The 24,556-nt window shown below is 46.0% G+C and overlaps 1 protein-coding gene across 1 annotated transcript in view; it reads left to right on the top strand.

Annotated features, from left to right (window-relative positions):
• LOC126215200 (reelin domain-containing protein 1) overlaps positions 1-24,556 on the top strand; it is a 141,801-nt gene that overhangs the window by 99,618 nt on the left and 17,627 nt on the right. The window lies entirely within an intron of this gene.

The raw sequence follows: 24,556 nt of genomic DNA, 5'->3' as shown, positions 1-24,556 counted from the left end.
AAGACACCTTTTCAGTTTCTTTTTACCCAGACATGTTTCAGCACAGATGAATACGCTGATAAGTCACAGAAATCAGTGTATTCACCTCCCCAAAACATATGAGAAAACACAACAACATCAAAGCCATGACAAGTAATAGATTGTGTAGCAGACTAGCTACCAACATAAATACCCGATAGCTTCATGTAAGTAAGAAAATAAAATAACCCAATGAAGATAGCACAAAAACAGCTGAAACATGCCTAGATAAATCGAAACTGAAAAGTGTCTTGCGTAAGGCGAAATTCCTCGTCATATTTTCCTTTCCAAAATTACTTAAAACTTGTAAATGCGTTTTTCATCGCTAGATAACTAAACTGCTTGCAAAAAAATTGCGGAAAATTACTACTAAGTTCGGCTAACACTACTAACAATAAACGTATAGCTTATGTCATATTCTTACCCAGGGCTTTAGACAGTAACATTGAGTTTTCGATCACTTGATCAGATCTTCAAATTTGATAATTTCTAAGCTTCAGTTACATGAAATAATAGAGTTTTGTGAAAATATTGACCTAAAATGGCATTTTAATGTTACAATCACATTAACAACAATCCCAACGTGATTTTTAACAAAGAAAAATAGCCTACTGCGAAGCATTGCCCGGTTCGCTAATACTGTATACTGTTGAATTCAGCAGCATGACGGACGGTGCAGGGAGGATATAAAAATCAGTTTAGCACTGGCAAAATAGATATTTCTGGCCAAGGGAGGTCTACTAGTATCAAACACAGACCTTAATTTGATGAAGAAATTTCCAAGAATGTACGTCTGGAGGCTAGGACTGTATGGTAGTGAGCCGGCCGTGGTGGCCGAGCGGTTCTAGGCGCTATAGTCTGGAACCGTGCGACCGCTACGGTCGCAGGTTCGAATCCTGCCTCGGGCATGGGTGTTTGTGATGTCCTTAGGTTAGTTAGGCGACTGATGACCTCAGAAGTTAAGTCCCAGAGTGCTCAGAGCCATTTGAACCACTTTTTCGTATGGTAGTGAAATACGGACTGTGGGAAAACCGGAACAGAAGAATTTTGGTGCTACAGAAGAATTTTGAAAATTAGTGGAGTGATAAGGTAAGAAAAGAGGAGGTTCTCCGCAGAATTGTGTAAGAAAGGGATATGTGGAAAACACTAACAAGAAGAAAGGGACAGGATAATAGGTGAAGTGTCAAGATATCAGGAAATAACTTCCACAGTAGTAGAAGGTGCTTTCGAGGGGACAGAGACTGGAGTACATCCAGCAAATAATTGAGGACATAGGTTGCAAATGCTACTCTGAGATGAAAAGGTTGGCACAGAAGAGGAGGACCAGGCAAAAGACTGATGATTAAATAAAGAAAAGTAAATATAAAAACGAGAAAGATACTCACCTGAGGCAAGCTGGCCCCGAACTGCTGTAAATGGTCCTTCTGATGCTGGATGCTGGCTGTGAGAGAACTGACATGGAGCTGGTCACAGATATGTTCTATAGGGCACAGATATGGGGATACTGCTGGCCACAGGGGTAGCTCAACATCATGCGAACCTCGCTAATCATGGAGGAACCACAACATCACGCAAACAGCTCAAAGACACGTGCCGTGTGTGTGTGCAAGCATTGTGCTATTAAAAATTGGCTCAATGATACCGTTGCGCTAGAGGTAACGCATAACGACTCGGGATGTCTGTGATGTTCGTGATTTCCTGTCAGGAAGGTCGCAGTTCGTAGTAATAGACGGCAAATCATCGACTAAAACTGAAGTGATATCACGTGTACCCCAGGGAAGCGTCCTGGGACCTCTGCTGTTCCTGATCTATATAAATGACCTGGGTGACAATCTGAGCAGTTCTCTTAGGTTGTTCGCAGATGATGCTGTAATTTACCGTCTAGTAAGGTCATCCGAAGACCAGTATCAGTTGCAAAGCGATTTGGAAAAGATTGCTGTATGGTGTGGCAGGTGGAAGTTGACGCTAAATAACGAAAAGTGTGAGGTGATCCACACGAGTTCCAAAAGAAATCCGTTGGAATTCGATTACTCGATAAATAGTACAATTCTCAAGGCTGTCAATACAACTAAGTACCTGGGCGTTAAAATTACGAACAACTTCAGTTGGGAAGACCACATAGATAATATTGTGGGGAAGCCGAGCTAAAGCTTGCGTTTCATTGGTAGGACACTTAGAAGATGCAACAAGTCCGCTAAAGAGACAGCTTACACTACACTCGTTCGTCCTCTGTTAGAATACTGCTGCGCGGTGTGGGATCCTTACCAGGTGGGATTGACGGAGGACATCGAAAGGGTGCAAAAAAAGGGCAGCTCGTTTTGTATTATCACGTAATAGGGGAGAGAGTGTGTGAGAGATATGATACGCGAGTTGGGATGGAAGTCATTAAAACAAAGACGTTTTTCGTCGCGGCGAGATCTACTTACGAAATTTCAGTCACCAACTTTCTCTTCCGAATGCGAAAATATTTTGTTGAGTCCAACCTACATAGGTAGGAATGATCATCAAAATAAAATAAGAGAAATCAAAGCTCGAACAGAAAGGTTTAGGTGTTCGTTTTTCCCGCGCGCTGTTCGGGAGTGGAATGGTAGAGATGGTATGATTGTGGTTCGATGAACCCTCTGCCAAGCACTTAAAGGTGAATTGCAGAGTAGTCATGTAGATGTAGACGTACCATCGTGCGGTCACAGTTTCATCGGTCACTATCAGATATGAGTAAGTGAAACCCAATGGCTTCTGATCGTGTGACACTAGGAGCGAAATATCTGCGCCTATTTAGAAAAAAAAATAGAAGAATGGAACCTCTTGGCAGCCCGCCTCGATACTCGGCGACAATGGGCAGTCTGGATAGTGCAGTACTGCTGTTCATTGCTAAATGCAGAGCAACGACGACGATCAGCAGTCCACACTTACTGGTCACACCACCACTCCAAAACCAGCTGTTTGTGACGTGTTGACGACAGCCCACAAGTGGTACAGTAATGCCCCAGGACGGCTGCTGCAGTCTCCGACAGATGGTGCGAGATGGCACAGAGTGTCGATGGGTGTCCATTACTTGTTCTCAAATGGTAGCCACTGATGCAAATGGATAACGATGGGCTTGGGGCACAAAACGGCGAGTCTTCTTTGTGCTGGCCAGATGTGGTCGACGTTGATGCCCAGTATGTGGGCCCACATATTCCCATTCAATCCAACGCTGAACCAGTGGTGCATCAAAATGCCCCAAAATATGGGTATCGCAGCTCTGGACCAGCTGACCAAATGGAGACTTACCGTGAGGCCCTTTTCAAACTCTGTTAGGCGCTTATATTGCTGTCTCACGCGAGTCTCATCTACACTCCTGGAAATTGAAATAAGAACACCGTGAATTCATTGTCCCAGGAAGGGGAAACTTTATTGACACATTCCTGGGGTCAGATACATCACATGATCACACTGACAGAACCACAGGCACATAGGCACAGGCAACAGAGCATGCACAATGTCGGCACTAGTACAGTGTATATCCACCTTTCGCAGCAATGCAGGCTGCTATTCTCCCATGGAGACGATCGTAGAGATGCTGGATGTAGTCCTGTGGAACGGCTTGCCATGCCATTTCCACCTGGCGCCTCAGTTGGACCAGCGTTCGTGCTGGACGTGCAGACCGCGTGAGACGACGCTTCATCCAGTCCCAAACATGCTCAATGGGGGACAGATCCGGAGATCTTGCTGGCCAGGGTAGTTGACTTACACCTTCTAGAGCACGTTGGGTAGAACGGAATGGTAGAACGATGGGTTCGATGACGGTTTGGATGTACCGTGCACTATTCAGTGTCACCTCGACGATCACCAGTGGTGTACGGCCAGTGTAGGAGATCGCTCCCCACACCATGATGCCAGGTGTTGGCCCTGTGTGCCTCGGTCGTATGCAGTCCTGATTGTGGCGCTCACCTGCACGGCGCCAAACACGCATACGACCATCATTGGCACCAAGGCAGAAGCGACTCTCATCGCTGAAGACGACACGTCTCCATTCGTCCCTCCATTCACGCCTGTCGCGACACCACTGGAGGCGGGCTGCACGATGTTGGGGCGTGAGCGGAAGACGGCCTAACGGTGTGCGGGACCGTAGCCCAGCTTCATGGAGACGGTTGCGAGTGGTCCTCGCCGATACCCCAGGAGCAACAGTGTCCCTAATTTGCTGGGAAGTGGCGGTGCGGTCCCCTACGGCACTGCGTAGGATCCTACGGTCTTGGCGTGCATCCGTGCGTCGCTGCGGTCCGGTCCCAGGTCGACGGGCACGTGCACCTTCCGTCGACCACTGGCGACATCATCGATGTACTGTGGAGACCTGACGCCCCACGTGTTGAGCAATTCGGCGGTACGTCCACCCGGCCTCCCGCATGCCCACTATACGCCCTCGCTCAAAGTCCGTCAACTGCACATACGGTTCACGTCCACGCTGTCGCGGCATGCTACCAGTGTTAAAGACTGCGATGGAGCTCCGTATGCCACGGCAAACTGGCTGACACTGACGGCGGCGGTGCACAAATGCTGCGCAGCTAGCGCCATTCGACGGCCAACACCGCGGTTCCTGGTGTGTCCGCTGTGCCGTGCGTGTGATCATTGCTTGTACAGCCCTCTCGCAGTGTCCGGAGCAAGTATGGTGGGTCTGACACACCGGTGTCAATGTGTTCTTTTTTCCATTTCCAGGAGTGTATATTATACTAGAAGTGACATGTGATTACATTTTCACGCTATTTGGGTGCATAGATCCTGAGAAATCAGTACTCAGAACAACCACCTCTGGCCGTAATATCGGCCTCGATACGCCTGGGCATTGAGTCAAACAGAGCTTGAACGGCGTGTACAGGTACAGCTGCACATGCAGCTTCAACACGATACCACAGTTCATCAAGAGTAGTGACTGGCGTATTGTGACGAGCCAGTTGCTCGGCCACCATTGACCAGACGTTTTCAGTTGGTGAGAGATCTGGAGAATGTGCTGGCCACGGTAGCAGTCGAACATTTTCTGTATCCAGAAAGGCCCATACAGGATCTGCAACATGCGGTAGTTCATTGTTCTGCTAAAATGTAGGGTTTGACAGGGATCGAATGAAGGGTAGCGCCACAGGTCGTAACACATCTGAAATATAACGTCCACTGTTCAAAGTGCCGTCAATACGAACAAGAGGTGGCTGAGACGTGTAACCAATGGCACCCCATACCATCACGCCGGGTGATACGCCAGTATGGCGATGACGAATACACGCTTCCAATGTGCGTTTACCGCGATGTCGTCAAACACGGATGCGACCATCACGGTGCTGTAAACGGAACCTGGATGCATCTGGAAAAATGACGTTCTGCCGTTCGTGCACCCAGGTTCGTCGTTGATTACACCATCGTAGGCGTTCCTGTGATGCAGGGTCAAGGGTAACCGCAGCCATGGCCTCCGAGCTGATAGTCCGTGCTGCTGCAAACGTCGTCGAACTGTTGGTGCAGATGGTTATTGTCTTGCACATGTCCCCATCTGTTGACTCAGGGATCGAGACGTGGCTGCACGATCCGTTACAGCCATGCGGGTAAGATGCCTTTCATCTCGACTGCTAGTGATACGAGGCCGTTGGGATCCAGCATGGCGTTCCATATTACTCTCCTTAAGCCACCGATTCCATTTTCGGCTAACACTCATTGGACCTCGACCAACGCGAGCAGCAATGTCGCGATACGATAAACCGCAATCGTGATAGGCTACAATGCGACCTCTATCCAAGTCGGAAACATGATGGTACGCATTTTTCCTCCTTACACGAGGCATCACAACAACATTTCACCAGGCAACGCCGGTCAACTGCTGTTTATGAGAAATCGGTTGGAAGCTTTCCTCATGTCAGCACGTTGTTTGTGTCGCAACCGGCGCCAACCTTGTGTGCATGCTCTGAAAAGCTAATCATCTGCATATCATAACATCTTCTTCCTGTCAGTTAAATTTCGCGTCTGTAGCACGTCATCTTCGTGGTGTAACAATTTTAATGGCCGGTATATATATATATATATATCATGACTTGTCGCGCCAATGTATAGTCTACCAAGAAGTGGTAATAACAGTAAACATAAACAACACTAATGCACTCTGGTTGCATTCTACCTGTTGCAGAGAACTGCAACTCTAATCACTTAGCTACCTTCACATGGTAAGCACGCGTATGAAGGTGCGTTGCATCCGACCGTGTCTTCGGGTAGCTTCGCTACTTTTCTCGGGCAGCATATTTAGTTCGGTGAGATCGTGTAGCACGGTGAGACTAGAGAGTGTGCAGTGGCTTCTTTTCCACGTGCTTTGGCCGCTCCCCTCTTTCCGGCTGACGTGCTTTGCTTCCTGCGCCCTCGGGCGGCTAATTCCGCTGAGCCCTGAGCCAGCTCATTACCGCCGTGCGCTCACATTCTCCTGAACTGCGTGCGTATTAGCACCGCCTGCGGGAGGCCCTTTGACAGAGACCCTTGCGAAATTTTACTCTCCGGAACGGGTGCGAAAAACCGTCCCGAGCCACCATCGCTAAACTGGGAAGAATACGATGACGTAATAAGGCAGTTACGGACAAAGATATACACTACTGGCTATTGAAATTGATACACCGAGGAGAAATGCACATGATAAACTGGTATTCATTGGACAAATATATTATACTAGAACTGACATGTGATTACATTTTCACGCAATTTGGGTCTATAGATCCTGAGATATCAGTACCCAGAATAACCACCTCTGGCCGTAATAACGGCCTTGATACGCCTGGGCATTGAGTCAAACAGAGCTTGGATGGCGTGTACAGGTACAGCTGCCCACGCAGCTTCAACACGATACCACAGTTCATCAAGAGTAGTGACGAGCCAGTTGCTCGGCCACCATTGACCAGACGTCTTCAGTTGGTGAGAGATCTGGAGAATGTGCTGGCCAGGGCAGCAGTCCAACATTTTCTGTATCCACAAAGGCCCGTACAGGACCTGCAACATGCGGGTCGTGCATTATCCTGCTGAAATGTAGGGTTTCGCGGGGATCGAATGAAGGGGTAGAGCCACGGGTCGTAACACACCTGAAATGTAACATCCACTGTCCATAGTGCCGTCAATGCGAATAAGAGGTGACCGAGACGTGTAACCAATGGCACCCCATACCATCACGCCAAGTGATACGCCAGTATGGCGATGACCAGTACACGCTTCCGATGTGCGTTTACCGCAATGACGCCAAACACGGATGCGACCATCATGATGCAGTCAACAGAACCTCGAATGATCCGAAAAAAATCGACGTTTTGCCATTCGTGCGCCGAGGTTCGTCGTTGAGTACACCATCGCAGGCGCTCCTGTCTGTGATACAGGATCAAGGGTAACCGGAGCCGTGGTCTCCGAGCTGATAGTCCATGCTGCTGCAAACGTCGTCGAACTATTCGTGCAGATGGTTGTTGTCTTGCAGACGTCCCCATCTGTTGACTCAGGGATCGAGACGTGGCTGCATGATCCGTTACAGGCATGCATTTAAGATGCCTGTCATTTCGGCTGCTGGTGATATGAGGCCGTTGTGATCCAGAACGGCGCTCCGTATTACCCTCCTGAACCCACCGATCCCATATTCTCCTAACAGTCATTGGATCTCGACCAAAGCGAGCAGCAATGTCGCGATACGATAAACCGCAATCGCGATAGTTTACAATCCGACCTTTATCGAAGTCGGAAACGTGATGGTACGCATTTCTCCTCCTTACACGAGGCATCACAACACCGTTTCACCAGGCAACGCCGGTCAACTGCTGTTCGTGTATGAGAAATGGGTTTGATACTTTTCTCATGTCAGCAGGTTGCAGATGTCGCCACCAGCGCCAACCTTGTGTGAATGCTCTGAAAAGCTGATCACTTGCATATCACAGCATCTTCTTCCTGTCGGTTAAATTTCGCGTCTGTAGCACGTCATCTTCATGGTGTAGCAATTTTAATGGACAGTAGTGGTGAAACAGCAAAAACTCTACACCTTACTGTGCCTAATATGGTACAGGAGAACCGTTGGCATTCAGAACTATTGTGTACGATTTCATACACAACGGTAAACAGAGATGAGATATAGGGTGGTGCGGCAATGCCATCGAAGAAAAGCTGGACAGGAAGAGAAATGCTTAGCGAAGAAGTTAACACAATAAACAGAAGATTTACCTAACTTGTATTTCTGTAAGAGTACAAGGACGCGTAGAAATAATGCAGCAAGAGACATAGTCGAGCTCTCCATGTCACAAGGAAGAGACTATGAACTAGGCACGAACGATGGTGTCGGAGCCGCGACTGGGCAGTGTGTTCGTAGCGGGGAAGCTCCCATTGTGAGTGGGCTGTGTGGCTGTCCTGTATGGAGGCAGCATAGCGCGCCCGCAGTACAGAGCCACTACAGCCGTGGCTCAGCGGGCGCACACCATTGGTTCCGCCAGATCCGGTGCGAGCGCCCCCAGAGTCTGACAGAAACGTGCAATACCGTCGTCAACTTTGAAGCCTGTGGGCTGGTATTGACATGCGATGCCACAAAAACAACTTACACTCGTCTCAAAATGGATAAATACATGGTCTGTCTGGTTTTCAAGGGGCTCTTATACCTAACTTCCTGCAGAAAAAGTGGGTACTTCAAGTAAGTGTAATGTAGATGGACAGCCATTACGCACCCTTCTCTGCGAAGTAGAGCTGAAAGGCTCAGCAATACTGAGATGAGGCGACTGCAGTGGCTAGGGGAGATGTGACAACTCATCGTCGTGCTCACACAACCAGTCCTCTATGATGTGAGCCGTGTGAATAGCGATGCTGGCGACTCGGAATACAACATCACCATTGGATAACAAGCATTGTGCCATGGGATGGACATGATCAGGCAAAATGGTCATAAAATCCTTGGCAGCACTGGGACTTCGCAGAGAAACCATGGGATGAATGGAATACTGTAATTTCAGCCATTAGTCTCTGAACTGTTTGACGTTACCCGCCACCTTTTCATCTCGGAGTAGCAATTACATCATGTCTCCTCAATTATGCTGCATGTATTCCAATCTCTGTGTTCTTCCACAGCTTTTACCCTCCATAGCCCTCTCTACAATTAAGGAAGCCATTCCCTGATGTCTTCACACATGTCCTATGACGCTGTCCCTTTTTACTGTCAGTATTTTCTGTATATTCCTTTTGTCGTCGATTCTGCGGAGAACCACTCCATTCCTTACCTTATCGGTACATCTAATTTTCAACGTTCATCAGTAATACCACAATTAAAATGCTTTGAATCTCTTCTGCTCCGGTTTTCCCACAGTCCATGTTACACGACCATACAATGCAGTACTCGAAACGTAGATTTCCACATATTTATTCCTCAAATTAAGGCCTACGTTCGTTACTAGTAGATTTCTCTTATCCAGGAATGCCACTTTTGCCACTGCTAGTGTACTTTTCATGTCTCCTTGCTCCCCCCCCCCCCCCCTCCCCCAATAGTTTATTTTGCTGCCTGGGTTCAGAATTCCTTAACTTCACCTAGTTCTTGATCCTCAGTTCTGAAGTTGAGTTTATCGCCGTTCTCATTTCTGCTACTTCTCATTACTTTCATCTTTATTCGATTTACTCTCAACCCATATTCTGTTCTCATTAGAGTGTTCATTTCATTAAGCACCTCCTGTAATTCTTGTTCACTTTCACTCACGATACCAATGTCATTAGCGAATCTTATGACTCATATTCTTTCACTTTGCATGTTAACCCCGCACTTGAACCTCCCTTTTATTTCCGTCATTACTTCTTGGAACCGTGTAGGCGAAAGGCTACGTCTCTCTCTAACACCATTTTTAATCCGAGCGGTTCGTTCTTGGTCTCCCAGTCTCCAGTCTTATTGTTCCCTCTTGGTTCTTGTACATATTGTCTGTATTACGTGTTCAAAATCGTTCAAATGTGTGTGAAATGTTATGGTACTTAACTGCTAAGGTCATCAGTCCCTAAGCTTACACACTACTTAACCTAAATTATCCTTAGGACAAAGACACACACCCACGCCCGAGGGAGGACTCGGAACTCCGCCGGGACCAGCCGCACAGTGTATTACCCGTCTGTCCCTACTGTTTACCCCTATTTTCCACAGAATTTCCATCATCTTGCACTATTTTACACTGTCGAATGGTTTTTCCAGCTCCACAAATCCTACGAACATGTCTTGATTTTTCTTGAGTCTTGCTTACAAGCCAAACTGATGGTCAGCTCACAGATCCTCACTTTCCTTTTTTGTTCTCCTGTATATAATTCTTGTCAGCAAGTTGGATTATACGAGCTGTTCTCCTGTATATAATTCTTGTCAGCAAGTTGGATTATACGAGCTGTTCTCCTGTATATAATTCTTGTCAGCAAGTTGGATTATACGAGCTGTTCTCCTGTATATAATTCTTGTCAGCAAGTTGGATTATACGAGCTGTTCTCCTGTATATAATTCTTGTCAGCAAGTTGGATTATACGATCTGTTAAGATGATTATGCTGTAATTAGCGCACTCGTTGGCTGCTGCTGTCTTTGGATACTGCAACACGGCTGCCCAACTCACCATCGAACTCCCACCACGGTTCGCTCTTGGGGCGTAAACTCGGCAAGAATTTGGAAACAGTGGGAAACAACATTTATCCGACCAAATTACTTTGTTCCATGGCTGCATAGTCCTGGTTTAATGGCTTTGGTACATCGTTTTTCTGTTATGGTCAGTTTTGGAAAAGTAGATCGCTCTTAATTTCCTGCTCACTGAGCCACGTTCGAGTTTTCCTTTTTCCGCTTTCCTTTTTCGCGGTACGGTGTTTCTTGGAACACCAAACTTGGATACGGAAGCACGCAACATACGAGTACCAACAGTTTGCGGATCTTCGAATTCCGTTAGCTCCAGCATAACGCACTCGCGTCTGCACGCCACACATTCCTGACCACGACTGACACTTCAGACATACCGAGGACACTGCACAGGTGCCGTTCGTGGTCAAATACGACAACGGAACCTGCAGGCTTTGTTAGCAACTGCATTTACGTTGGAGCGTACGCTCACCACTAGCCGGTTTATCTTCTAACATTTACATTCTCGGATTGCCGTGGTGCCCCTTGCACTTGTGCCACTACATCTTCAATTGCTCTATCAGCTCATCCAGTCCCCATTGTCCTTCAACTAAATTAAAGGGAAAACATGCACCGGTCTTTCAGTTTTCATTGTGTCGTCCCCTTCAGACATTGCGATCGGTGGGTCCGTAGCATCAACTGACGACACCCAACAACGACAACGTCTCAACAAACTGACGACCACCTGGACGGCGGACGTATTGTGGTTATAAAAGGGAGGAACGATCACCACGATAAAATAAGGGAAATCAGAGCTCGTACGGAAAGATATAGGTGTTCATTCTTTCCGCGCTCTATGCGAGATTGGAATAATAGAGAATTGTGAAGGTGGTTCGATGAACCCTCTGCCAGGCACTTAAATGTGATTTGCAGAGTAACCATGTAGATGTAGATGTAGATCTTGACTTGTAGATGCGGCTGCTAAACCGAGAAGCGTATCACAGTATACACAGGTTGGACAAAAATAAATAAATAAAATAAAACCGCGGGAAATACATGCTTATATGACTGCTCCAGAATATTTCCTCATGCTCTAATACAAGCCTTCGGTACCACACTCCCTGATGCCAGAAACAAATTCCCCACTCGCAATAGTCGGTCGCTGTGGCCGAGCGGTTCTAGGCGCCTCAGTCTGGAACCGCGTAACCGCTACGGTCGCAGGTTCGAATCCTGCCTCGGGCATGGATGTGTGTGATGTCCTTAGGTCAATTAGGTTTAATTAGTTCTAAGTTCTAGGCGACTGATGACCTCAGCAGTTAAGCCCCTTAGTGCTCAGAGCCATTTGAACCATTTTTTGAACGTGGTGTGTACACACCATCTCCGAGATAGCGATGAAGTGCTGATTTTCCCATACGACCATTTCAGGAGCGTACCGTGAATATCAGGAACCCGGTAAAACATCAAATCTCCGACATCACTGCTACCGGAAAAAAAGTTGAGTCGCATAGTGATTTATGAACCCACTCGCAGTAATCGCTATGGTATTTTCTAGCCACTACTCCCATTTCATATTCCTTGTTTCCATGATGTGAGCTCCGTATATTATAAATACGCGGATCTTTTCCAACTTCCAGAATTAGCAGCTCACTCTCAACGTAATGCATGTTGCACATTAACATGGGCTCTGATGATCGCGCAGTTGAGCACCCCACAAAACAAACATCATCACCAACATTGAAATCTGGTCGGGAGGGAACGACGGTCTTAAAATCTGCGTGAAAAACTGCTCGTGTGGTCCGTCACTCAGAGAAAACAAACCGGGGAGCATTTTCCTGCGTGTGACCTTGAAGATGCAACTTGTGCCTGTGCAGCAGCGGCAAGAATTGCAGGGCTATCTGGCCACCCTCCGTTGCACGATGTACAAGTTGTCCATAAAGTATCACGTAGACAAATGAATTCCCGAAATTTCACTACCCTACGTTTACAAATTAACACTTTAATAACTTTACACCTATACTAGAGACTAACAAATGGTTTTCAGTGTGTGATAAGACAACTCATAAAGTTTTATTTCTTCATTCGATCGCATCAATGTGTACACTGGATAATGTCTAGTGGAAATTCCATTTTTCTTCACGTACGATTCCAGATTTCCGCGGTGACATGTTAAAATGCATTGCGAATGCGCGTCTTAAAGTCCTGTAGGTTTCTGACCTTTGTTCGGTACACCAGATCCTTTATAGAATCCAACAGGAAGAAGACTAGTGCTGCGAGCTCAAGGGGGATCGTGCCGGCCATCGACTTGGACGACCTCGTCCAGTCCACCAGTCTGGAAACTTTTCTTCTAGAAAATGACTGACATCTGGGGACCAGTGTAGTGGTGCCGCATCCTGCTGTAGTTCATGTTGCAGGTGTTCCAATTCTAGCGCTGCAAACTCTTGTGACATGTCCAGCTAGACACCCCCATTGACGGCAGATTCTATGAAGACAATGCACCAATGCTAAACCTCTGCATCAGTCTGCACCAAACATTGACCTTGGGACTGTCTGTTTCCATTTTACACGTAACGTGAGGATGCTGTGAACATCATATACGAACGTTATGGCGATTCAGTTTGCCGGACACATGAAACATGACCTCATCAGAGAAACAAATCTCTTCCAAAAAGTCACTGTTGGCGTCATTCTTGCCTAGCATATCCACAGCAAACTGTTCGCGCTGAGGTCTGCAATGGGTGAAGCAGCTGCACCTCGTAGGGATGTTGCCATAATCTCCCACGCATGACATTGTGCATTGTTGCCCGTCTCGTTCCTGTCTCTGGCCGCCGTACGTATCGATTTTGTCGGACTCCTTGCAAAAGTCTGCTGTACCTAGGCCACGTCAGCATCTGAAACAGTTGGCGACACGCCTTCGTGGTTAATAGAGAACACCACCCGTTCCCATCAGTGACGTACGCCAAGCCGAGCAGTTGGTCGTTTTGAAAGTGTCATTGCACTCAGGCATCGAACGTCGTCAGTGTGAACCGGGCCACACGCTGGCCTTTGGCGTCCACATTTTCTCAGTTTTTCAAATGCAATTTTGTGTCAAAATTGCGTTACGTGCGAGGTAAAAAACTTTGAGTTATCACATGTTGAAAACTATTCGTTAATATATAGCATAGTTTTGAAGTTAGTAAAGTCTTATGTTGAAATGATAATTTATGGACACCCTTGTCGTCATATCTGAGTTGTGTCCAGTTTTTTTTCCAGCTGGAAGCCATTGTAAAAATCGCTTTTCTGAACATAGCCTAGAGGTGGGAAAAACCGACTATTTAAAACCGATACCGCTATTTAAGACCTGCATAACCGGTATTTCTTTGGTCTCAGATATGATAGCAATTTATATTCTTTACTGATAACTCAGTATTAAGCTCCAGCAATGGTGCTAAAATATTTGGTTTCTAATAACACTTTTTTTTTTGAGCGAGTTCGCTAGAAACTTCTGTAGCTTCTAACGGATCGTTGTCTTTCGATGATGTTCTTTCTCATGAAAGGAATCAACTTACAGATCAACACATAACAGATCAACACATAACAGATTGAAATTTATGAGCCGGCCGAAGTGGCCGAGCGGTTAAAGGCGCTACAGTCTGGAACCGCACGACCGCTACGGTCGCAGGTTCGAATCCTGCCTCGGGCATGGATGTGTGTGATGTCCTTAGGTTAGTTAGGTTTAACTAGTTCTAAGTTCTAGGGGACTAATGACCTCAGCAGTTGAGTCCCATAGTGCTCAGAGCCATTTGAACCATTTTTTTTTAAATTTATGAACAAATTGGACAAAAAACATCGCCCAATGGATTAATTCATTATTGAAATTTTAACTATTGTAGTATAGTTGTTCGTGGTAAATGGTATATTTTGCTTACCGTCTAAATTGTTGATTCGAATTTTGTGAAAAGTGCTTTTGGATTTGTCAGTAAAAAAATCAATTCTATTCAAATCTCCGTCAAAAAGTAAGGTTATAAACTTAAGAGCCAAAGAAACTAGTACACCTACCTAATATCTTGTAGCACCCCCTCGAGAACGCAGAAGTGCAGCAACACTACGTGGCGTGGTCTCAACTAATGTCTGAAGTAGTGCTGAAGGGAACTGACACCACGAATCCTGCAGGGCTGTCCACAAATCCGTAACAGTACGAGGGGGTGGAGATCTCTTCTGAACATCACGTTGCAAGACATGCCAGATATGCTCAATAATGTTGATGTCTGGGGAGTTTGGTGGCCAGCGGAAGTGTTTAAACTCAGAAGAGTGTTCCTGGAACCACTCTGTAGCAATTCTGGAAGAGTGGTGTGTAGCATTGTCCTGCTGGAATTGCCCAAGTCCGTCGGAATGCTCAATGGTCAAGAATGGATGCAGGTGATCTGACAGGATGCTTGCGTACGTGTCACCTGTCAGAGTCGTGTCTAGACGTATGAGAGGTCCCATACCACTCCAACTGCGCACGCCCCACACCATTACAGGGCCGACACCAGCTTGAAAAGTCCCCTACTGACATGCGGGGTTCATGGATTCGTAGGGCTGTCTCCATACCCGCACACGTCCATCCGATCGATATAATTTGAAACGAGACTTGTCCGACCAGACAACATGCTTCCAGTCATCAACACTCCAGGTTCCGGGAGAGGCGTAAAGCTTTGTGACGTGCGGTCATGAAGGGTATAGGAGTGGGGCTTCGGCTCCGAAAGCCCATATCGATGGTGTTCCGTTGGATGGTTCGAACGAGGACACCATTCAAATCTGCAGCAAACTTTTGTCACGTTGAACGTGTCGTCGTTGGTCCTGTTCTTGTGTGACGCTTTTCCGGCCGCAGCGATGTCGAAGATTTGATGTTTTAACAGATTCCGGATATTCACGGTACACTTGTGAAATGGTCGTACGGAAAAGTCCCAACTACATCGCTACCCCGCGCTTTCTACGGCGCCTTTTCACGGTTTGCGCGGATACTGCCGTCTGAGATTCGAGTCTTCCCACCGCCACGGCCGTGTGTGTGTGTTGTCTTTAAGCCTAGGGACCGATGATCGCAGCAGTTTGGTGCGATAGATATCTATCACAAATTTCCAAATTTCGCTACCTCGAAGATGCTGTGCCCCATCGCCGGTGCGCCGTCTGTAATACTCACTTAAATGTTGGTAATCTACCTGTGGTGTCACCGCCAGACACCACACTTGCTAGGTGGTAGCTTTTAATTCGGCCGCGGTCCGCTAGTATACGACGGATCCGCGTGTCGCCACTGTCAGTAATTGCAAACCGAGCGCCGTCACACGGCAGGTCTAGAGAGACTTACTAGCACTCGCCCCAGTTGTACAGCCGACGTTGCTAGGAAAGGTTCACTGAGAATTACGCTCTCATTTGCCGAGACGATAGTTAGCATAGCCTTCAGCTAAGTCAATTGCTACGACCCAGCAAGGCGCCATTTCTCCTTTGCTATGTATCTAATGAAGCATGTACAGTAACAAGACCAATGTTCACCAATTATGGATTAAAGTTAAGTATTCCAGCAGCTACGTACTTTTCTTTATAGCATTCATTAAGTATCCTGTTTCAGACCTCACGCCATCCTGCGTTAGCTTATAGCGTGCATTTCGGCTTCCTCAAACAACACGGTGTTGGCACTTCTGCCGACACATCACTACCATTGTAGGAGCAGTAACCGATCTACTAACTTCAGCAGACACTTGTTGTTTTATACAGGGTGTTACAAAAAGGTACGGCCAAACTTTCAGGAAACATTCCTCAGACACATATAAAGAAAAGATGTTATGTGGACATGTGTCCGGAAACGCTTAATTTCCATGTTAGAGCTCATTTTAGTTTCGTCAGTATGTACTGTACTTCCTCGATTCACCGCCAGTTATCATGATTTCATACCGGATACTCTATCTGTGCTGCTAGAACATGTGCCTTTACAAGTACGACACAACATGTGGTTCGTGCACGATGGAGCTCCTGCACATTTCACTCTAAGTGTTCGTACGCTTCTCAACAACAGATTCGGTGACCGATGGATTGGTGGAGGCGGACCAATCCCATGGCCTCCACGCTCTCCTGACCTCAACCCTCTCGACTTTCATTTATGGGGGCATTTGAAAGCTCTTGTCTACGTAACCCTGGTACCAAATGTAGAGACTCTTCGTGCTCGTATTGTGGACGGCTGTGATACAATACGCCATTCTCCAGGGCTGCATCAGCGCCTCAGGGATTCGATGCGACGGAGGGTGGATGCTTGTATCCTCGCTAACGGAGGACGTTTTGAACATTTCCTGTAACAAAGTGTTTGAAGTCACGCTGGTACGTTCTGTTGCTGTGTGTTTCCATCCCATGAGTAACGTGATTTGAAGAGAAGTAATAAAATGAGCTCTAACATGGAAATTAAGCGTTTCCGGACACATGTCCACATATATTTTCTTTCTTTGTGTGTGAGGAATGTTTCCTGAAAGTTTGGCCGCACCTTTTTTGTAACACCCTGTATACTCTTCGTCGACTGCATCGTCATATTCTGCCTGTTTACATATCCCTGTACTTGAATACGCATTTGTGTGCATTTCAGTGTATATATGTGCATTGAAAACAATTAAAGAAAAAGGATGTTACAAATTCTGTACAAAAGCTGATTATTTGTCTGTCATATTTACGAAATGATAAAACAGGAAGGAACTCATGGCAACAGTGCTTACTCGTACTTACTCTCCTGGCCCCACTAACCGCAGTTGGTTTGTTGCGTCGTCAAGTAGCCCCTTCCACAGTATTCCATCTTCTGCATCTTGTTTCCTTGTTCCCAGTACGTGAAGATCCTTGATAACCGGGTCTCTCCATCTCATTTTCGGTCAGCCTCGAGGTCTTCCTTCTTCCGTTTCTTCTCTGAGACTTCTGTCAGTAAACATCCCTGCCCTCTTCTATAGACGAGGCTGGCCCATCGTACTCTTCCTTATTGGCTTCCGCAGCTACATCTGGTTCACTGTTTAGCTCCCTGAGGTCCCTGTTCTTTCTCTTCGCCATTCTCCGCCCTCATAGATTGGGCCCAAATACGTTTCGCCGGATTTTATTTTATTTTATATTTCTCTTAGTGTATTTATCTAGTCCCCATATTTCTGCCCCATATAGTAATATTGTTTTTACATATTCATACTGTTTTCATACATTCTTACTTTGGTTCCTCTTGAAAAATTTTTAGATGACAGTAGTTTGTTGAGTGAGTATGATGCTATGAATGCAGCTTCGTTCCTCGCCTGTATTTCATGCTTCTCATCGTTTTCGTTGTTTCTTACTACCCCCAAATATTTAAACTCGTCTACTTTTTCAAACATGTGTTATCGATCTGCAGAGTTTTCTGTCTTTTTGTTCTGTAATTTCTTTCTACCCTCATAAATTTTGTTTCCTCATTTACTTCTAATCCAACTTCCTTTGCTTATTGCCAATATTTTAAGGTTATCCGTATTTTCAGCGATTAGTGCTTCGTCATCTGCAAAGGTCAATACATTTATTTTTGTTCCTATTTTAATTCTCTCTCTTGTTTCACTTGCTGCGTTCAGCACTTCCTATATTACAATGTTGAACAAGAGGGGTGATATTCCATCTCCTTGCCTGTTTTTATGTCAAACGCTGTGGAATATTCACAAGATTTATAATCTTCTTCGGTATTCCACATCTCTGCATTTTCTCCCACAACTTATCTGTAGATATACTAATATAGGCTTTCTTAAAACCAACGAATAGTATTGCCACTGTTTTATTATAATCTCAATATTTGGATACGGCTTCTTTCAGTATGAATATTTGGTCAGTAGTTAAACGATTCTTCATAAATCCCGCTTGCTTCTCATTTATTATCTCTTTTAAATACTGTTATAATTTTCTGTGGAGGAACCTGAAGAACACTTTACAGACGGTGCTTGTTAATGAGATGCCTCTGTAGTTCCTGCATTGTTGTATGTCGCCCTTTTTTATGTTATCGCTTCTGCCCACTCCTCTGGCATTCTTTCTTTATTCCAGATGTTCGTAACAAGTTTGTGTACTTGTTACACAATTTTTATTCCTTCCTTCTTAAGCAATTCTGCTGTTTCGCCACCTCTCCCTGGAGCTTTGTTGTTTTTTGTATATTGACTAAGTCTATTGTCTCTTTCCAAAAATGGCCCGCATCTCGTGGTCGTGCGGTAGCGTTCTCGCTTCCCACGCCCGGGTTCCCGGGTTCGATTCCCGGCGGGGTCAGGGATTTTCTCTGCCTCGTGATGGCTGGGTGTTGTGTGCTGTCCTTAGGTTTAAGTAGTTCTAAGTTCTAGGGGACTTATGACCACAGCAGTTGAGTCCCATAGTGCTCAGAGCCATTTGAACCATCTTTCCAAAATGGGATCTAAACTCTGATAATAATGTTGTTGCACCATTTCTGCACTTCTATTTTCAACATTTAGAAGCTTCTCTAGATATTTCCTCCAAATTTCCATACCTTTGCATTTTTTCAGAACTATATTGCCCATTCTATCTTTAATGCTATACAAATCTTTTTCTGAAAAAGTTAACTGATTTGTAAAAATCTCTTGTATTCCCTGCACTTTTATCCTCCTCTCCTCTTTTAAGTAAACTATCCACATGTTCTCTCTGTTTCCTTCTGAGAAGATTTTTTACTTCCTCTATTAAGATTTTCATATGCTTCTTTACTTTCGTTGGAATCCTCTTGTAGGTGTTTTTCCTTCACTGTTCTTCATTTTTTTCACTTTTTGCTCACATTTTTATGAAAACCATGGATTTTCCTCACTTTTCTCCTTTTTCCGAATACTTCTAGTGCTGTGGCAACAGTAATAAATTAAAATCTTAACTACTCTTTTATGGTTTGCAATAAAAATAGAAATTAGCTAATCTGCTGCCTCTGTGTAGCTAATATGCCTTAATCTGTTCGTGGCCCTTAGAAATGGGCAATGGAAAACCGAGTTCTCCAAACACACTTTTCACCCTTTAGCAGTGACTACCCGTAATGCCGAAACATTGGCATGATCCTCTATCACAACACGATTTTTGAGCCGAGTTTTAAAAAATTACAATCTGTAGGAGAATAGTGGTGAATTCTTTGTAGCATACGACTGGTCATTAATTTTCAAGAAAATCAGTAAATGGTGGATGAGGAAAGTTTTCTTTTACGTACCTGTTTTATCTGATATTTTGATTCTACAAGGGTGGTTTGACAAGTATGTTAAAAAAGTAGGAAAAGATGCTTGTTTCCTAAATAACTCACCTTACTCCTCTATGTACTATAGGTCAAGCGAACATTCGCCTGTTTCATCCCATTGGAAAAATAGCTCTGTCGACCTCTGAAACACACTCGTTTCCTGGAACTATCACTTCATTATTTGATGAAGCAAGCCACAGTTGCAAATTAGGGAACAGGAAGAAGTCACTTGGAGCTATGTGTGGTGAATGGGGAGGATGAGGAAGCAGTCCAAAGCCGAATTCATGCACTTGCGCCATAGTTATCGCTGAAGTGTCGGATGGTGCGTTATCCTGGTGAAAGAGCACTTTTTTGCGAGCCAGCCATGGCCTTTTTTCAGCCAACGCAAGCGATCCAACAATGAAGCATAATATGGTCCAGTTATGGTTTTGCCCTTTCCCAAGTAATTTCCAAGGATTATTCCTTGGGAATTCCAAAAAGAAAATAGTGGCCGTCACCTTACCATCTAAGAAAATGGTCTTTGCCTTCTTCGGTTCACTTTCACCAAACTTTGTTCATTGTTTTGACTGCCGCTCTGACTCTGGTGTCTAATGATGGGTCCAGATTGACTGCCGCTCTGACTCTGGTGTCTAATGATGGGTCCAGATTGACTGCCGCTCTGACTCTGGTGTCTAATGATGGGTCCAGATTTCATCAACAGTCACAAATCGGCCCAAAAAGTCTCGCGGATTGCGATTAAACGTCGCCAGGCATAGTGCTGAAATGCTGTGCAGGATGCGCTTTTGGTCGACTGTGAACAATGGCGGCACCCACCTCGCACACAGCTTCTCCATAGCCAGTTCTCCGTGCAAGATATTATGAGTTCGCTCACATGTGATGCCTACAGTCTGAGCAATCTCACGAATTTTTATTCGTCAGTCTTGCATTACCGTATAACGGCTTTTGTCAATTGCTTCCTCTGTGGTGACCTCAGCCGGACGGATGGAGCGTGCTTCGTCTGTGGTGCTTGCCAGACCAACTTTAAATTGATTAATCCAACAGTAAATAGACTTCACAGAAGGTGCACAGTCCGCGTGAACTTAATCGATTTCCGTTTTGGTTCGTGTGGCAGTCCAATCCTTCAAATGAAAATGTTTTACAACGCACGAAACACTGTCCTCCTCATTTTCTATCGTAGTCGACGCACTGAACAATTCAGATAGCTGACAACAACGAACTGTACACTGTACGTTGTTGAAAATCCTTATGTGAACCTTGCAATAATCAAGCTTACCAACCGCGAAGATGAAAGAAAAATTTCCCATTCCTTTATAGAAATTTACCGGTCTTATATCAGCCTTGTATGTAACTTGAAACATATAACGCAGAAGTCTGACACTGTTTTAGAATTTTGGAAATAGTAGCAATAAAAAATTGAAGAGCTGTTATTTCAATAACCAGTAATTTTGAGCGTTTTTAACAGTCATGTTAAGCTGGGATGAACAAATGGACTGTAACCGAAAATGAGTTCTTTCAGTGACAACCGCCATGCCTACTGTACGGTACACGAGCAGGGAGAAAAATAGCGAGCTCCGCTGCGAGTAGGACTCGGGGAAACTTAGTGGTCAGTGCTGCGATAGCTTAAAGAGTGGCGACCGTGACAGGAACATCAATCTTACGGAGTTGCGCCACAGCCAGTCGCCCAGCAAATGGAGGCCACGAGTTGCGCTGGCGCCATGCGTCGTGTGCTTCATGGCCGCCTTCAACGTCCGCCCCCCCCCCCCTCACCACCTCCCCCCTCCCTCTCTTCCAGCACGTGCTACAGTATTCAGCACTGCAGCACCAGCAGCTGCTGCGTGCCACGCTCTCGCTGAGTATCGACCCCGGCCACTTTGGCTGCAAGTCCACTGCGTACAGGCTGCCGACGCAGCGCTACCTGCAGCGTGGGCGACACACCTGCACCTGCACCCCACAGGCCACCTTCCGACGTGTGGCGGAGAGCACAGGGCTAACCGAAGGACCGTTAATACACTACTGGCCATTAAAATTGCTACACCAAGAAGAAATGCAGACAAACGGGTATTCATTGGACAAATATACTAGAACTGACATAACATTTTCACGCAATTTGGGTGCATAGACCCTGAGAAATCAGTACCCAGAACAACCACCTCTGGCCGTAATAACGGCCTTCATACGCCTGGGCATTGAGTCAAACAGAGCTTGGATGACGTGTACAGGTACATCACCCATGCAGTTTCAGCACGATACCTCAGTTCATCAGGAGTAGTGACTGGCGTATTGTGACGAGCCAGTTGCTCAGCCACCATTGACCAGGCGTTTTGAATTGGTGAGAATGTGATGGCCAGGGCAGCAGTCGAACATTTCCTGTATCCAGAAAAGCCCGTACAGGACTTTCGACATGCAGTCGTACATTATCCTGCTGAAATGTAGGGTTTCGCAGGGATCGAATGAAGGTTAGAGCCACGGGTCGTAACACATCTTAAATGTAACGTCCAATGTTCAAAGTGCCGTCAATGCGAACAAGGTAACCGAGACGTGTAACCTATGGCACCCCATACCATCACGCCGGGTGATACGCCAGTATAGCGATGACGAATACACTCTTCCAATGTGCGTTCACCACGATTACGCGAAACACGGATGCGACCATCGTGATGCTGTAAACAGAACATGGATTCATCCGAAAAAATGACGTTTTGCCATTCGTGCACCCTGGTTCGTCGTTGAGTACACCATCGCAGGCGCTCCAGTCTGTGATGCAGCGTCGAGGGTAACCGCAGCCATGGTCACCGAACTGATAGTCCATGCTGCTGCAAACATCGTCGAACTCTTCGTGCAGATGGTTGTTGTCTTGCAAACGTCGCCATCTGTTGACTCAGGGATCGAGACGTGGCTGCACGACCCGTTACAGCCATGCGGATAAGATGCCTGTCATCTCGACTGCTAGTGATACGAGGCCTTTGGGATCCAGCACGGCGTTCCGTATTACCCTCCTAAACCCACCGATTCCATATCCCGCTAACAGTCACTGGACCTCGACCAACGCGAGCAGCAATGTTGGGATACGATAAACCGCAATCGCGATAGGCCACAATCCGACCTTTATCAAAGTCGGAAACGTGATGGTACGCATTTCTCCTCCTTAAACGAGGGATCACAACGCTTCACCAGGCAACGCCGGTCAACTGCTGTTTGTGTATGAGAAATCGGTTGGAAACATTCCTCATGTCAGCACGTTGTAGGTGTCACCACCGGCGCCAACCTTGTGTGAATGCTCTGAAAAGCTAATCATTTGCATATCACAGCATATTCTTCCTGGCGGTTAAATTTCGCGTCTGTAGCACGTCATGTTCGTGGTGTAGCAATTTTAATGGTCAGTAGTGTATTTGAAAATTCAATGCTTCACGGAATAACGTAAGTAGAGAGGCAAAAATGGACACACATGCTTGGAATATAAGATTTTATTGAAACAAAAAAAAAGTGCACGACGTGACCAACAGATGGCACTTCATATCAGTAGTTGCCATAATGACTTTTAGCAAAGACAGTGCTCCTCAAAACGAATACTCAACACGTTGGACATCATTCATCAGCAATATCTGTGTTCGAAGGACAGTGTTGTGAACAGCTCTGTACAGTATATCACTAGGTAGTCTGAGACACTGTCGTCTGATATTGTCTTTTGCCATCCATAATGAGGTGGCATGAACGTGATAGACTTGCGACTTCAGGTAACCATGCAACCAGTTACCAGACAGATTGATCTGGGGACCTAGGAGCGAAGCACGGCGGAAGTGGGGCCTCAGCACGCGATCGTCATCATACGATGCCCACAAGATATCTTTCACACGTGTAGCGTAACAACATGAGGCGGAGTGCCATCCTGCATAAAACTCATACCTTCCAGCAGGGGTTTATCTGACAGGCTACGGATGATGCGATTTTGTAACACATCGGCGTACCTCGCACCCGTCACACCGACAGTCTGAAAAACAGCAGCCCACATTTCCTCAAAGAAACAGGTTTCGATCACAATTTATACTGTCAATCGGCACTACGTCGTCGGTCTTTGGTCATGCAAAGGGGTTCCACGACAGTTTCAAGGTTTTCGGCAGCCCAAATTGTGTTGACAGACCCTCTGAGTATGAGATGGGCTCTGTTGGTCCACAACACGTTAGACAATCAACCGTCATCTCCCCCCCCCCCCCTCCTGCGCCACGCTTTTTGAAGTGCCCACACGGAAAATGCTCTCCGTATCACAAAATCTGGTACGCCTTAGTGTTCTCCAAACACCTGTTTGTGGAATGTCGGTGCGACTTGCGACTTCTCAAGCGGTGGCTTCACCAAGCGACGGTGAACCCGCTAAAATTTCCATTTCTTCCTTAACGCCCAACATGCCGCGATTTCAGGCGTATGTGACTCCCTATCTCGCTGCAACTCATTTTATACAAGGTTCTCATGCGGGGTCACTGTCTTGTTGCTGTCCAGCGGCACCTACTGGCCGGTTATTGCACTCGTTTTTGGTTTCAATAAAATTCCACAACGTTTCAGGCATGTGTGTCAATTTTTGCCTCTCTGCTTATTCCGTGAATCGGTGCATTTTGAAATGTTAACGAACTTTTGGGTCACCCTCTATTTATGTTAGTACTATCGTTTCACACGTTCCCTGTTTTGTTCAGTGCTGAAGAACCACTGTACGAGACAAAACTAAGTTTATAGCATTTCTAGGTTTAGAGAACGCTAACAGCAATGTTAACTGGAA

Source organism: Schistocerca nitens, chromosome 12, assembly GCF_023898315.1.
Source record: "Schistocerca nitens isolate TAMUIC-IGC-003100 chromosome 12, iqSchNite1.1, whole genome shotgun sequence".
NCBI classification, from domain to species: Eukaryota; Metazoa; Arthropoda; class Insecta; order Orthoptera; family Acrididae; genus Schistocerca; species Schistocerca nitens.
This window is presented reverse-complemented; position numbering and strand designations above follow the sequence as displayed.